The 16,151-nt window shown below is 40.7% G+C and overlaps 1 protein-coding gene across 4 annotated transcripts in view; it reads right to left on the bottom strand.

Moving 5' to 3' along the window:
- The window catches only part of LOC128698994 (uncharacterized), a 53,817-nt gene extending 40,758 nt beyond the window's left edge, over positions 1 to 13,059 (bottom strand). The window contains exon 1 of one of the 4 annotated variants that reach the window (XM_070090261.1): positions 12,531 to 13,059. The gene's annotated coding sequence lies outside the window, so the exon portion shown is untranslated. The remainder of the gene's footprint in view (positions 1 to 12,530) is intronic. The other 3 variants (XM_070090264.1, XM_070090265.1, XM_070090263.1) reach the window with 3 other exon arrangements.
- Positions 13,060 to 16,151: the final 3,092 nt, after the last annotated feature.

The raw sequence follows: 16,151 nt of genomic DNA, 5'->3' as shown, positions 1-16,151 counted from the left end.
GTCATATGGGCATGGCATTTTCTAGGGTGGTCATAGTTGCACGTCCCATCTGTTTTTCCAGATTTCCCATGCCAGCAGATACCAAGTGCATAGTATGTGCACAGGCTTGGTTTCCGCTTGCCTTGGGTTTCTGTGACTGTATTCCCTGTTGGTGCATGTTTCCCTGTCTTACTTCTATCCTCCCTAGCACCAACAATGGAGCTCCCACCAGTTGTTTTTGGTAATTTATCCTCACTATTGCTATTGGAGTCCTCTTGTTTGCTATTTCCTGCGGAATTTCTAGTTTGCAATATTGGTTTTATCTTATCTTTGACTACACTTGTTTCCCTACTATGGCTCCTGTCCCCTATGAGGTCATTTATATGTATTCCTTCCTGCGTATAATTCCCGACTACCTGGACAAAATCTCCAGCTTCACCATTACTGTCTCCCAGGACAGTATCTCCAGCTTCACCATTTTTGTCTCCCAGGACAGCACCTCCAGCTTCACCATTACTGTCTCCCAGGACAGCACCTCCAGCTTTACTATTACTGTCTCCCAGGACATCACCTCCAGCCTTACAGTTTGTGACTACATGGGCAGTATCAAGGGCAGTACCATTCAGCCCAGACTTTTTATGTTCCCATCTGTTGTAGAAAGCTTCCAGGTTTTCTATGAAAGCAGCTTTGATGTTGTCCTCTTTTAATACCCTTGTGATTTTAGTCCACAGATTTTCCTCATTTGGGCATACCCAGAAACACTTCTCTGTTTTAATACTGCTTGTAGCTAGTTCTGGGATATCTGCACAAGGGGCGTGACACCAATTTCCACAAAAATGAGTTTATCCATGTGGAAGCCCGTTTGTTTGACTGACCACAGACTACACACAGCTTCATAATGATTTGAATGGTTGATTTACTGCAATTCTACTAGCAACCTCTTGAATATTATATTAATAACCTTAAATGAAGCTCTAGCTATTTGTATTTCTGTTTCTAACTCTTTTTGTATATTGGACAGCTTACCGTCATGTTCCTGATTTTTAATGTTTGTGTTTATAAGGGCGCCTACAACCCCATCCGTTTACAGTCTGCTTTATTGTCCAACGAAACTGTTTGAAACCAGTCCCGGGTTCGGACCAGTCAAGGGTTCGGACCAGTCAAGGGTCCGGACCAGTCGATCTGCTCTGATCAGTGGGTCACTTATTTAAAACATACTGGTCGGTGATTTGAGCTAACACATGAAGGATCTACTGGAAATTATCTACCCGAGTAATATGTGATTTGACTGATACAACAGTATAACTTGCGTGTGAAGAGCCGGTGATATCTGGCAGCTCCTACAAGCGAACGGTCACCTCCTTGTTTATCAATCGCTGTATCTGGCTTTTCTATTTTTTTTTTTCCGTCTCCACCACAATAAATGCTATATTATCACTATAGTTGACTGGTGCAAATTTTGGAGGAAGGACGCTTTTTCTATAGTAATAATTGCTTCTCGTTGTGTATATTGCGACCGCTGGTAACTACAGGTTATATGAAATTCACAGTAACGACTCGTATTTCAAGAAAAGAAACTAATGAAAGTCACTCCACTCCACTAAGTACCATTATAATACTGGTTAGTTGCTACTACAACACTGTATTCTGCTATTCACTGGTATCACTATCACTATCACCTTTCACCAACATCAAGGCGACACCTCTGGAAGTGGCAGAATTTGTCACATATTTTTGTCTAATTCATCAGTGTTTACTAGGCATGAAAATATTATTTTAAAAATATTAACAAAAATAAAGCTAAAGTCATAATGTCCTTAACGAATAAAGCAAATTATTGAGGCGCCTAAATTTACGTTTCAGAATAAGTTTCTCAGTTTACTAGTGAGCGGCTAGTGAGCAGCTAGTGAGCGGCTAGTGAGCAGCTAGTGAGCAGCTAGTGAGCAACCAGTGAGCGGCTAGTGAGCAGCTAGTGAGCAGCTAGTGAGCGGCTAGTGAGCGGCTAGTGAGCAGCTAGTGAGCAGCTAGTGAGCAACCAGTGAGCAGCTAGTGAGCAGCTAGTGAGCAGCTAGTGAGCAGCTAATGAGCGGCTAGTGAGCAGCTAGAGAGCAACTAGTGAGCAGCTAGTGAGCGGCTAGTGTACAGCTAGTGAGCAGCTAGTGAGCAGCTAGTGAGCAACTAGTGAGCGGCTAGTGAGCAGCTAGTGAGCAGCTAGTGAGCAGCTAGTGAACAACTAGTGAGCGGCTAGTGAGCAGCTAGTGTACAGCTAGTGAGCGGCTAGTGAGCAGCTAGTGAGCAACCAGTGAGCGGCTAGTGAGCAGCTAGTGAGTAGCTAGTGACCAACTAGTGAGCAGCTAGTGAGGAACTAGTGAGCAGCTAGTGAGGAACTAGTGAGCAGCTAGTGAGCAACTAGTGAGCAGCTAGTGACCAGCTAGTGAGCAACTAGTGACCAACTAGTGAGCAGCTAGTGAGCAACTAGTGAGCAGCTAGTGAGCAACCAGTGAGCAGCTAGTGAGCAACTAGTGAGCAGCTAGTGACCAGCTAGTGAGCAACTAGTGACCAACTAGTGAGCAGCTAGTGAGCAACTAGTGAGCAGCTAGTGAGCAACCAGTGAGCAGCTAGTGAGCAACTAGTGAGCAGCTAGTGACCAACTAATGAGCAGCTAGTGAGCGGCTAGTGAGCAGCTAGTGAGCAGCTAGTGAGCAGCTAGTGAGCAACCAGTGAGCGGCTAGTGAGTAGCTAATGACCAGCTAGTGAGCAGCTAGTGAGCGGCTAGTTTTTTTTTTATATTTTATTTAAAACTCAGATACAAAAAATATATGGGTACATAATCAATATGTAACAAGATACAGGCAGTAAAACGATAATCTGCAGTGACTACACAAAAACCAAAGAAGCACTTATATAATGACATCAGAATTGGCTGCTGCACTCCAATCAAACACTACTTTTATGTACTGTGCTTCACGTGAAAAGATGGTCTTATAATAAAAACGATAGTCCTACTTAGTAATGCTTACACTCCCCCCCCCTCTTGAAAAACATACCACTTTCACTTGAGTATACTCATTGACATCTCTTATACATTTATTAGAGCATTAAGGGTATCATTGACAACATGTATAAACACAATCCAGCCATCTAAAAGGCTGACTATAATACAAGAAAAGTCTGAACATGATGGCACACATCCACCAAAAAAACCAATCCACACCCTAACCCTAATATACCCCATGATAACAATCAATATCGTGCACGGTGGTGGATTTAATACACTACCGCTGACTCTTCACCCCCCCCCCCTACATGCCTAGTAACTGTGTCTGCCGTCACCACTCATAACCTCCATCAGTCATTGAATTTAAAAATACATTAAGGTACAATAACATAAAGGAATATGAGAACCCCTTATCGTCTCCGCCACAGAAAAATAAAATTGTTACATTTTCTAAATACATACTGCTGATTCATCTTTGTGCTTACAAAATATCCCCCATCCCCTATGCTTTTTATCTCTTTACTCCAAAGCTAAAAACCAGATTATACATTTCATCAATCAAATTATATTACAATAAGCATAATAATATCAATACTTATCATCCGACTAATAGGTGTACATTATTATCACCCTGAGTTCCATGAAATTTACATAAGAATTAATACATATATTGACAATCCTCACAATCCTTCCCGTCTTCTAAATACAGTGTACATATATCCAATGACATTAGTGAGCGGCTAGTGAGCTAACACAGCCTTGAGGTTCTAACTCATGCTTGCCTCAAGCTGTAGCAACGTTATTCACTCAGTTGCATCACAAGAGATCAGGAAAGTGTTAGATCGTGATAGTCAGGACCTCCACGAACTTTTTTTTATTTTAGCCGTATAGTTACTGAAACACGCGGAAATTAATATACAAATATACATAAAAAAGGATGTTTTATGTTATGTTACGACTTATAATTAAAAAGGTCAGTTTTAGTATTTGCAGCTCTTCTTACCCACTTTTATAAGCAATTTGTAGCTCGCCAATGGATTTATTTTTCATTTCTACACCAACGTTATGTACGCCATTTTTATTTTAACACTCTCCAAAAAATTTATTTACATTTCTCAATCCACATTATCCGAAGGATATTTCAAAATTTCCTAGTATAGGAAATAAAGGACTTTGATTCTGCAAGTTTCTCGAAGAATTCAGTGTGAAGGAGCCCACACGGGCGAGGGAGGGCCCAGCCTTCCCTTACCAACACAGCCTCAGTACGGCTGGTAAGATCTTATCAAAGGTGACCTGGTTTTCATGTTTAGTAAACGTTTAACATTGATTTTCTAAGACACAGTGATGTTTAGCAGTTAGAGGGAGCTTATTAAATCTATGATTACTAGTAATACTGGTAGTATCAATCAATGTTTTAACAGTTCGATTCAAATTCTTGAAGGTCTAATTCAAACTTGTTCAATGAATGTGTAGGTGACTAGCAAGTCGAAGCTATATAAATTCAAATGTTTAAAATAAGTAGAAATGCGGAATTGTCATGTGACCTACTGTTCCACTATATCGTTGATTACAATATTAGCTCTTATGCTGAAGGATACTAAGCTGAAAATTACAAACTTCATCAGAACAGACATGGCTGAAGAAATCTGGAAAAACCTAATAATTCTTTATAGTAGGATTAGAGAGATTTTAGTTAGAATCCAACTCACGGTTTCTTCATGCCATATGAAATAAACCTTGTATATATTTTTAATAACAGCATCCCGAATCCATCTGCAAGAATTTAAAGTACGTTTTCCAGGTTCCTCAATCCTTCAAAACTCCAATGGTCCCCAACCTTCCTCCTTAGCGAGCCACATTAAATGATGGTCTTCGATTTTCTTAAGGTACTTCAACAACCTGGTTATTAGGACCACTTAATTAACTATCTTACAAATTCCTTTTGTGTCTGTATAAGGATTTACGATCTTCCGTGGTTTGAATTCTGACAAGGAATCCAGGTATCCATGTAAGGTTCTCAAAGCTGTCTACATCTGCCACCACTACTAGGGCTTTTGATGCGAGGAGAGTCGCATCTTGAAACAGAAGGTAAATTAACGTATCAACTAACAACCAACTAAAGTAGAATTTTCCCAATAAACTGAAAAGAACGAATAAAAAAATCAGTGTATTTATTCTAGAAATCACTCATTATCAATATGAAAATTTCCAGTAAATAGCTGATTAAATAAAAAGTGTAATACATTTTGCCTTTCACTCGTATTTTATTATGTTTGGCTTGCAAATCATCGAGTTTCATCTGAAATATTTCACTACGTCAGCCGGTGAATCTTCAAATGGATTATGAAACATTCTTACTTCTTATTCATGATTTTGAAAATCAAATCTTTCTCTGAAGTCCCTCTGCCGAAGCTTTAGTGATTATCTTTCCATGGGGATCTGAGAATTCCTTTCCTTGTCGAATGAGAGTTCTTTACAGCAGGAAAAAAATGTGAAAAATTTACACTCGGTAATTTGCTTCACAAACATTATCCTGTAACCTTATATTCATATTTTTCAAAAACTGTGTTACATCACCTAAGAAGCCAAATCCCAGGGTCAGAAAATCTCTCATCTCTTCCTTTCTGGGTGAAAAAAAAAATGTTAATCATGACAGAGTAAAAACCTTGTTTGAGGACCTTACATCTGCTCAGCCATCTTACATCATCATAGTACAACACATCGCTATAGTCCACATGCAGCTCGGACAAGAAGTATTGAAAATTATGTCTCGTGCAATGATGTCCGACAAAAATTTACGTTTCGCACTTCACATTTTCGAGCCGTGGAAGCTTGCTGCACAGAGCCTGTTAGTAAATAATATAGTTAAATTGTATGGGGATTTCAGCATCCAGTTTCTATACATTTTTATTAATTTATGCAACTACACCAATTTTACTTCCAAAAATGTTTCTTGTACCATCGGATGTCACAGTTCTCGGTTTGTCCTAACTCATGTTAAACTTCCTCTCAGATTCACTCGTCCCAATATTAATGTATTTTCTGCGGTAGTAGTATCTTTCATGAACTCTCCAGAGCATACAGCTACTCCGTAATTTCAATATTAAAATCAATACCTATTAAAAAATTAAAAGTGGAGCAGTATCTAGAATATTGTTCTCTTATCGAGTGCCAAAGAGAAATGTTTAAAATGTGTTGTCTTGTCAATCAATATCTTATACAGCTGTTCTCCCATGTCATCAACGTGCCTGGTGATTGTAGTTGCAGATAAATATACATTCCCAAAACAAGCAACCTTGTCAGGGTACATTTCCTCCATTAATTTTCTCATGCACTTCTTAAACTCTCCATCGGTGAAAGGTCTGCCGTTCTGGCCAGTGTATTGAGCAACGCGATATCTGAGGAATTAGACGCCTGTGCAAAATCTTGCATCATCTTGTCAGTATTATATACCATTGTTATACAACACGACAGCTAGACCACATTCTCACTGCTGATACGTTTTCATCATTACGCCTTAAAAAAATAATAAGTTTTCCTGTTGAGACAGATCTTGTTTACTCTCGCTTCCCTTCGACAATGAGTAGTTATTATGTGGCTATTCATAGTGCCTTTTAAGAACATAAGAACATAAGAACGAAGGAACACTGCAGAAGGCCTACTGGCCCATGCGAGGCAGGTCCAAGTCCCTACCGGCTTAAGCCAATGCACCCAACCTAGTCAGGTCAGGTCACATTGACTCAAGGGAGGAACACGGCAACCGACCCGTTAGCACAAGCTATCAGGTCTAACTCACACCCACCCACATCTACTCATGTATTTATCCAACCTATTTTTAAAGCTACACAACGTTCTGGCCTCTATAACGGTACTTGGGAGTTTGTTCCACTCATCCACAACTCTATTACCAAACCAGTACTTTCCTATATCCCTCCTGAATCTGAATTTTTCCAACTTAAAACCATTGCTGCGAGTCCTGTCTAGGCTAGATATTATCAGCACACTATTTACATCCCCTTTATTTATTCCTGTCTTCCACTTATAAACCTCAATCATATCCCCCCTAATTCTACGTCTTTCTAGAGAGTGCAGTTTCAGGGCCCTTAGTCTATCCTCATAGGGAAGGTTTCTGATACATGGGATCATCTTTGTCATCCTCCTTTGTACATTTTCCAGAGAATTTATATCCATTCTGTAATACGGTGACCAAAACTGTGCAGCATAATCTAAATGAGGCCTAACCAAGGATGTATAGAGTTGAAGAACAACCTGAGGACTCCTATTATTATTAATACTGCGCTCCCTAAATATATACACTTTCACTGCATATCAGGAAAATGATTTTGTCGCAGCCTGAATAGGATTATAGGCACACAAGCAATTTCATTGGAATCTTCACTGTAATTACCAACCTAGACGAAGCCTCCATTATACAATGTCTACAATGTATCTCTGCTATCACTACGCATTTTTGCCTCCAATATATCTCTGTACATTCAGTGTGTCTTCCTTCCCTAACCATACCCTCTGCCATCACGGTTTAGCATAACTATATACGATACATACATATATGAAGATCTAAAGCTGGCCAGGAAGCTTATAGCTGTGTGGTTTGTCGGTCAACTGGGTTTAAAGCCAATCAACTACACGATTATAATTAAGACTGCACGTAGCCTGTTCACCACCAGTCAAGAATACTTCAATCCCTTAAAAAAGTGAGATTAAAGCTAAATGTACACTAAATGTACCTCTTTATATATCCTGTTGCCAACTTTCATATGGGATCATGTGAATTTACACAAACCCTGACTGGCAACTCATTCATATATCCGAGATGCATGATAACTGACAACACTTAGCCAAAATGCATTTAATTTCCTAATTTATTGTCATATTGAAAATTAAGATATAAGACAAATCAAAAAGGGCTTACAACATTTTACATCAATTTTCAGCCAATACAAATACCTTAAGCTGGATTTTTTCTCTAAAATATTGTATCCACTTAAACCATACCCCCGGCCGGGATTGAACCCGCGGTCATAGAGTCTCAAAACTCCAGCCCGTCGCGTTAGCCACTAGACCAGCTAGCCACAATAAGATTCATCCAACTAGGTATATTTCTACACCATAGGAAAGTTAGCACAGGCACCTCTGTGACCACAAATGCAAGTTTTTACAGACGAATCTCCAGCTAGCGTGGCCGTGACGAACTCTAGCTCAAGTCCCTTCACTGCCGTCAACATGACTTAAGAAATCGTAATGACACGATTGCAAATAAACCATACCCCCGGCCGGGATTGAACCCGCGGTCATAGTCTCAAAACTCCAGCCCGTCGCGTTAGCCACTAGACCATTTCTTAAGTCATGTTGACGGCAGTGAAGGGACTTGAGCTAGAGTTCGTCACGGCCACGCTAGCTGGAGATTCGTCTGTAAAAACTTGCATTTGTGGTCACAGAGGTGCCTGTGCTAACTTTCCTATGGTGTAGAAATATACCTAGTTGGATGAATCTTATTGTGGCTAGCTGGTCTAGTGGCTAACGCGACGGGCTGGAGTTTTGAGACTCTATGACCGCGGGTTCAATCCCGGCCGGGGGTATGGTTTATTTGCAATCGTGTCATTACGATTTCTTAAGTCAAGTCATTGTATCCACTTGCTTATGGATCTGAGAATTACATATGTATTATTATTTTTCTAATATGTTCAGAGAGTCACGTTAAACCTTCCCGGGGCCACGGGTTAGTAACCTTGATTTAAACAATATAATCATGAAGCTCTAACAGCAAGGTCATTGTCAGTTTTTTATAACAATAGTTAAATACCATTATACCGATGAACTAGCAATTATATGTACAAAAAAAAACATTAATTTTCCAATAAAAATAAGAAAAATCCTTAGTGCTATTGAATATCTAATAACTTGTTCTCAGAGTATAGTTGAACACTTATCTTTACATTATTCTCGTAGTTTAAGTTAATTTGTTCTGTTTAAAGCTTATCAACTTCACGGGATCATTAAGGATGCACCTCCTGGGTTATATTATAATATTTAGAAAAACGCTAAATCCATAGGGATCATACTGAGCCTGGGTGAAGATAGATTCAATTCCTAGGGTCAAGAACCCCCCCTTGAGGGAGGAGGGGGAGTCTGTGTATATAACTTATGTGGTGAATAATAGTGATGACTGGTGTGTGTAACGACTTCACTGAGGCAAGGCCGGATTATTATTATAATCCAGGGGGAAGCGCGAAACCCATAGGATTATACAGCGCCTGTGGGGGGATGTGGAAGGCATTCAGGTTTAATTCAGGGAACTGGAGCACAGATCCAATTCCCTAGATCAAGAGCCCCTCGCCAGCATCAAGGAACCTTCCTTGAGGGGAGGCAGGGACGGAACACATGATGGTCATGCCAAATGTGCCATAAGCTTAAGCACTGACTCCAGTGTACTTCTTGGTCGTCTGTATACCGTGAAGTGATTCTCTATATACGCTGAGCTGACATTATTCCCTAGTTTGAGGAATATTTTTTTACTAATAATAGATAATTTACCCAAAGCTAATACCTCCAAAATTCGAAATACCCAAGACAGAATGGAGAATACTATATCAGGTGTGGTGTTAACGACCAGCTGTTCTATCTCAATGATATTTTCTTCTTGATCTCCTACACGTCGGCAAATAAAATAAAACTTAGCAAGTGCACCACCAAAATTATAGCTGGCTCCATTAAAGTTCCCATTAATATTCGAGTCACTATTGTGGAGGGGGAAGAATTTTTTGCGCGTGCGTGCGTTCCTAAACATTAATGTGGTTAGCTAGTAGTCAATTTGGTTAGTTTGTACGTACCTAGTACAGTCTCTCTGCTGGTTTAATTCTCATGGAAAGCAGAACTAACACTACAGCACAATACCTCAAGACGGTTTATAATAAAAAAAAAAATTAGGACGATATACGAGTCTTTACGAGAAAGAACTTTGCGTTGTGTGATAATTTACAAGGGCGAGTCCAAAAATGTGGTTAGGGCTTGATCGAGAGAGAGATGCTCAATACAGGAGTGGCGCCCGATCCAAGGGTAAGGGGCCCAATCCAGGGGCGAGGCCCGTTCCAATTATTATAATCATGGGGAGTGCTAAACCCGTAATGATTATACATCGTCTGGAGAGGGGGATGGAAGGTATTCAGGCTCAATTCAGGGAACTGGAGCATAGATCCAATTCCCTACATCAAGAGCCCCTCACCAGCATCAAAAAACCTCCATTGAGGGAACCCATTCCAAAGGGAGACCCTCGATCCAATGTAACTGAATTAGGGGCACGGTTTTGAGTCTAGCGATAACCTTTCATGTAAATTCTGAAATATCGAGTAGATTTTGCAATGGAGAATTATATTTTGTGCAATGGTAGGGGGAAAAAAGTAACCCAATCTAACCTGTCCGAGATTTAGATGTAAATTCTAGGTTCAGTTAGGTTAAGCTTATTTTTTGTTACCCAAAAAAAAAAAAAAACAAGCCTCATGGTCTAAAGTTAACAGTTGCATAACCTATAAAGGACACCAGAATGATATTTTCGGGGGTCAACGACCCCTGGCCCAATCCCAGACTCCCTGGTGAATCAAAGCATGATCAACCTTGCTGTTACTGCTGGCCGCACGTGGTTGGATATGACTAGAAACTCGAGTTCCTTCTTGAAGACAGCCAGGAGTTTATTGGTAATTTTCCTTATGTATATTGGAAAGCTGTTGAGTCTTGGGCTCTTTACACTGTTATAGTGGACTCACGGCATCCCCCAGCTTGTCACTGGAGGATATTTTGCACCGTCTGCTAAGCCTCTTGCTTTCGTGGGGAGTGATTTGTGCATGCAGATTAGGGACCAGTCCCTCTAATATTTTCCAGGTGTAAATTGTGATGCATTTTTATCGCTTCGTTCTACTGAAGAATTTTCAATATTCCCAGTAATTTAGGTGCTGCGCGGAATTTATAGTAGTGAAGGTTCTCTGCAACTTCGCCCACTTAATAAGGCTGTTAGTTTACAGGAATATTCCAGCCTAGGGAAACCATGGAATTCGACGTTAAATATAAAATGGTTATAATCATAACTCTAAATTTTAAACGGGGGGAGGGAAGGACAAATGGTGGCAGCGGTGTGGGTGTGATTTTGACGATTATGCAGATATAAGGAGATTATTTCTACCAAGCCAGTCGGATATTGTGTGTGGGGCCGCAGGGGAGCCCTATGGGACGCTAACCCACAACCAAGCCAGGATTCTCTAGCCTTGTCTACACAACTTCTTGGTTAGTTGCTTCGTGCTTAGTGGCTTATTTGCTAACCTGCGAGGAGTTGACCCGGGTTTTTGCAAATTAAGCCAAGCCACTTAAGCCAGTCTATAGGGGAGAGCCTAAGCCAGCAAGCCTGCCTAAGATAGTCACCCAGCCTGCTTCATTACTGATGTCTGCATAGTTACAAGCATTCAAGCCATCCCAGCCTAGCCAGTGTCGAGGGCCTAAGCCAGCTTATCAACCCAGCAGAAACATGTAAACCAAGCAAGATCCTCTTTGAATTTATTGTCTCCATGTACTGTACCGCTCTGTGCTACCAGTAAAACCCTGATCAATGATAATCACTTATTTAGCCAACGGAAGGCCTCTGTCAGATGACCAAAACCTCCAGCGGCGGGTCATCCTGTGACTAAGACCAACGTCAGGGAAACACTTGTCCTGCTTCCTGACAAATCTTACCTAATCTAACTCAACGTATTCATTAGTTTCACATATTTACTATATATATATATATATATATATATATATATATATATATATATATATATATATATATATATATATATATATATATATATATATATATATATATATATATATATACCACTGTTGGCTTCAAACAGGCAAGCAATGATAACATTTATGTGGAATATTTCCTATAGATAAAAGTTATTAAAATTGAAAACAGTGTATAGCTTGGTAAAATCCAGACTCATTTTTATTCAGAATAAACACAGCTTAATCTAACACATGGCATGCTAATATGTATATCCTGGCAAGTAGCGCACCACACAACAGTCTTCTGGTCACTAGGTTAATGGTGTTTAAAGGCTCGCCACCTAAATGACGACTATTAAGGGCTGCATGCAATCTTTTCACCATTAGTCAAGAATATACTTTAATCCCAAATTGGGATTACACTCTCAGCATACACAGAGATATATATAACTCACGGTGTATATATTCGTCCCCCACAAATACTAATGGACAACAATAAAATACTGAATTAAGATGGGCTGCTAATGGGGGTTAAATAATAATAAACAAGGGACACTTGTTACAGTACTTAGTATAACCTGATTAATTAAAAAGTGACAAACATAAGAGGGACATTTACACACGAGGTGTGTACTTTATTTCCCATTTTATGAATTAAGAGTATTCTGTCTTGCAGTCGATAGGCTTTAAACGAACAGCTAACTATAGCAATGCACTATGTAGTATAAAAACCATTAATATATGTTTTATATACAGTAATACGGTTACCACTCACTTGTTTTGCAATTTTATTTTTTAAACTTTGCCTGCTCGATATCTTCTTAGGTCCATCTCGCTTCAGTCACCAATTAACATTTATCACTTTCATTTCAGTTTTTTTTTTAATTATATGCGACATTAAATACACAAAAATGTTGGTCGATTTTGTGGGTTTTAAAGCCTGTCGACTACACGAAGGTCTTGATTAAGGCTCCGTGTCACCTTCACACCACCAGTCAAGGTTACACTCACTGTATGCACATTGAGGGATGCACACACGGTATACACGAGGTATACACACGAGGTATATACGAGGTACACAGGCGGGGTATACACACGATGTATACACGCGAGGTACTCACTATACACTCAAACACTAACGAGATACTGTACACATACGAAGTGCTCTGTACACACGAGGTACGAGGTATATACACAAGGTACGAGGTATACACACGAGGTACACACCAGGTACACCCACACACACGCAACAGGTTCGTCGTTGCATTTCCCTGTCAGCAGCTACAAACCTTGCGGTACGAGATTTCACACAGGTACTCCAGCTTTTAACAATTCGCCAAACGTACGATAAAAACAACAAGTAACAAGAAAACCCTCTCATTTCCAAACAATTCAAGCAAATATTCGAACGTTTAATTCCTATTTGAGACAAAATCAATCATACAGATCAGATAATCCAGACGAAATACAGAGATGCAGCAGAAAAGCATCACATGGCAGCATCACTGCGCAAAAGTAGCCTAGTTTGACCTTGGTGTAATAATGTAATATTTCCACGTGGTTCGTTGACTGTCAGTCATCACTCTGGTAACACCTGCATGGATTGGTTGACAGTCATCACTCTGGTAACACCTGCATGGATTGGTTGACAGTCATCACTCTGGTAACACCTGCATGGATTGGTTGACAGTCATCACTGGTAACACCTGCATGGATTGGTTGACAGTCATCACTGGTAACACCTGCTTGGATTGGTTGACAGTCATCACTCTGGTAACACCTGCATGGATTGGTTGACAGTCATCACTCTGGTAACACTTTCATGGATTGGTTGACAGTCATCACTCTGGTAACACCTGCATGGATTGGTTGACAGTCATCACTCTGGTAACACTTTCATGGATTGGTTGACAGTCATCACTCTGGTAACACCTGCATGGATTGGTTGACAGTCATCACTCTGGTAACACCTGCATGGATTGGTTGACAGTCATCACTCTGGTAACACCTGCATGGATTGGTTGACAGTCATCACTCTGGTAACACTTGCATGAATTGATTAACAGAGTCATCACTCTGGTAACACTTGCATGGATTGGGTGACAGTCATCGCTCTGGTAACACTTGCATGGATTGGGTGACAGTCATTACTCTGGTAACACCTGCATGGATTGGTTGACAGTCATCACTTTGGTAACACCTGCATGGATTGGTTGACAGTCATCACTCTGGTAACACCTGCATGAATTGGGTGACAGTCATCACTCTGGTAACACCTGCATGGATTGGTTGACAGTCATCACTCTGGTAACACCTGCATGGATTGGTTGACAGTCATCACTCTGGTAACACTTGCATGAATTGGTTAACAGAGTCATCACTCTGGTAACACTTGCATGGATTGGGTGACAGTCATCACTCTGGTAACACTTGCATGGATTGGGTGACAGTCATCACTCTGGTAACACCTGCATGGATTGGTTGACAGTCATCACTCTGGTAACACTTGCATGGATTAGGTGAGTCATCACTCTGGTAACACTTGCATGGATTAGGTGAGTCATCACTCTGGTAACACTTGCATGGATTAGGTGAGTCATCATTCTGGTAACACTTGCATGGATTGGGTGACAATCATCACTCTGGTAACACTTTCATGGATTGGGTGAGTCATCACTCTGGTAACACCTGCATGGATTGGTTGACAGTCATCACTCTGGTAACACTTGCATGGATTGGGTGACAGTCATCACTCTGGTAACACTTTCATGGATTGGTTGAGTCATCACTCTGGTAACACTTGCATGGATTGGGTGACAGTCATCACTCTGGTAACACTTTCATAGATTGGTTGACAATCACTCTGGTAACATCTGCATGGATTGGTTGACAGTCTTCACTCTGGTAACACTTTCATGGATTGGTTGAGTCATCACTCTGGTAACACTTGCATGGATTGGGTGACAGTCATCACTCTGGTAACACTTTCATGGATTGGTTGACAGTCATCACTGGTAACACTTGCATGGATTGGGTGACAGTCATCACTCTGGTAACACTTTCATGGATTGGTTGACAATCACTCTGGTAACACTTTCATGGATTGGTTGACAGTCATCACTCTGGTAACACTTGCATGGATTGGGTGACAGTCATCACTCTGGTAACACCTGCATGGATTAGTTGACAATCACTCTGGTAACATTTGCATGGATTAGTTGACAGTCATCACTCTGGTAACACTTGCATGGATTGGTTGACAGTCATCACTCTGGTAACACCTAAATGGATTGGCTAACCTAGTCATCACTCTGGTAATACTTGCATGGATTGGTTAACAGTCATCACTTTGGTATTACCTGCATGGATTGGTTGACAGTTATCACTGTGGTAACACCTGCATGTACTGGTTGACTGACTGTGGAACACTGTGGGTAACACCTGCATGCATTACTGGACTGACTGGGAATCACTCATGCATTACTGGACTGACTGGGAATCACTCATGCATTACTGGACTGACTGGGAATCACTCGTGCATTACTGGACTGACTGGGAATCACTCGTGCATTACTGAACTGACTGGGAATCACTCGTGCATTACTGAACTGACTGGGAATCACTCGTGCATTACTGGACTGACTGGGAATCACTCGTGCATTACTGAACTGACTGGGAATCACTCGTGCATTACTGAACTGACTGGGAATCACTCATGCATTACTGGACTGACTGGGAATCACTCGTGCATTACTGGACTGACTGGGAATCACTCGTGCATTACTGAACTGACTGGGAATCACTCGTGCATTACTGGACTGACTGGGAATCACTCGTGCATTACTGATCTGACTGGGAATCACTCATGCATTACTGATCTGACTGGGAATCACTCATGCATTACTGAACTGACTGGGAATCACCCTGTATAACATCATACCTGGTTTGACCTTTCTGTATAGGTGACCTGCTCTTGATACAAGACACTGGAGCTGCACATCCCTGGATCGAATCTCATTTTCTCCCATTCCCCAGGCGCTGCTTGACCCTTAAGAATTTAGAGCTTCCCATTAATATAACGGATTATAATTGTTAATTGCTCGTAATAATTTTAGGAGACCAACTATTTAATATGGTCAGTTAACATTCTAAATATATAAATTCCGTATTAAAATTTGAAAAATTAAACAAATCCTTCTATTTTTTTAGGTCGTATTTGAGATAACATTTTTAAATGAGGTTCCTTGTTGCTGGTGAAGGGCTCCTGATCTGAGGAATTGGAGTTACCTCTCTTCATCCTCGGATCAAAACTGCCTCCTAGTCTATAGGTTCTGTGTGACTCTTAGGAGTACACACACACACACACACACACACACACATACACACACAGAATGGA

Source organism: Cherax quadricarinatus, chromosome 31 (assembly GCF_038502225.1).
Source record: "Cherax quadricarinatus isolate ZL_2023a chromosome 31, ASM3850222v1, whole genome shotgun sequence".
NCBI lineage: Eukaryota > Metazoa > Arthropoda > Malacostraca > Decapoda > Parastacidae > Cherax > Cherax quadricarinatus.
Note: the sequence above shows the minus strand (reverse complement) of the source record. Positions and strands in the feature narration are given on the sequence as shown.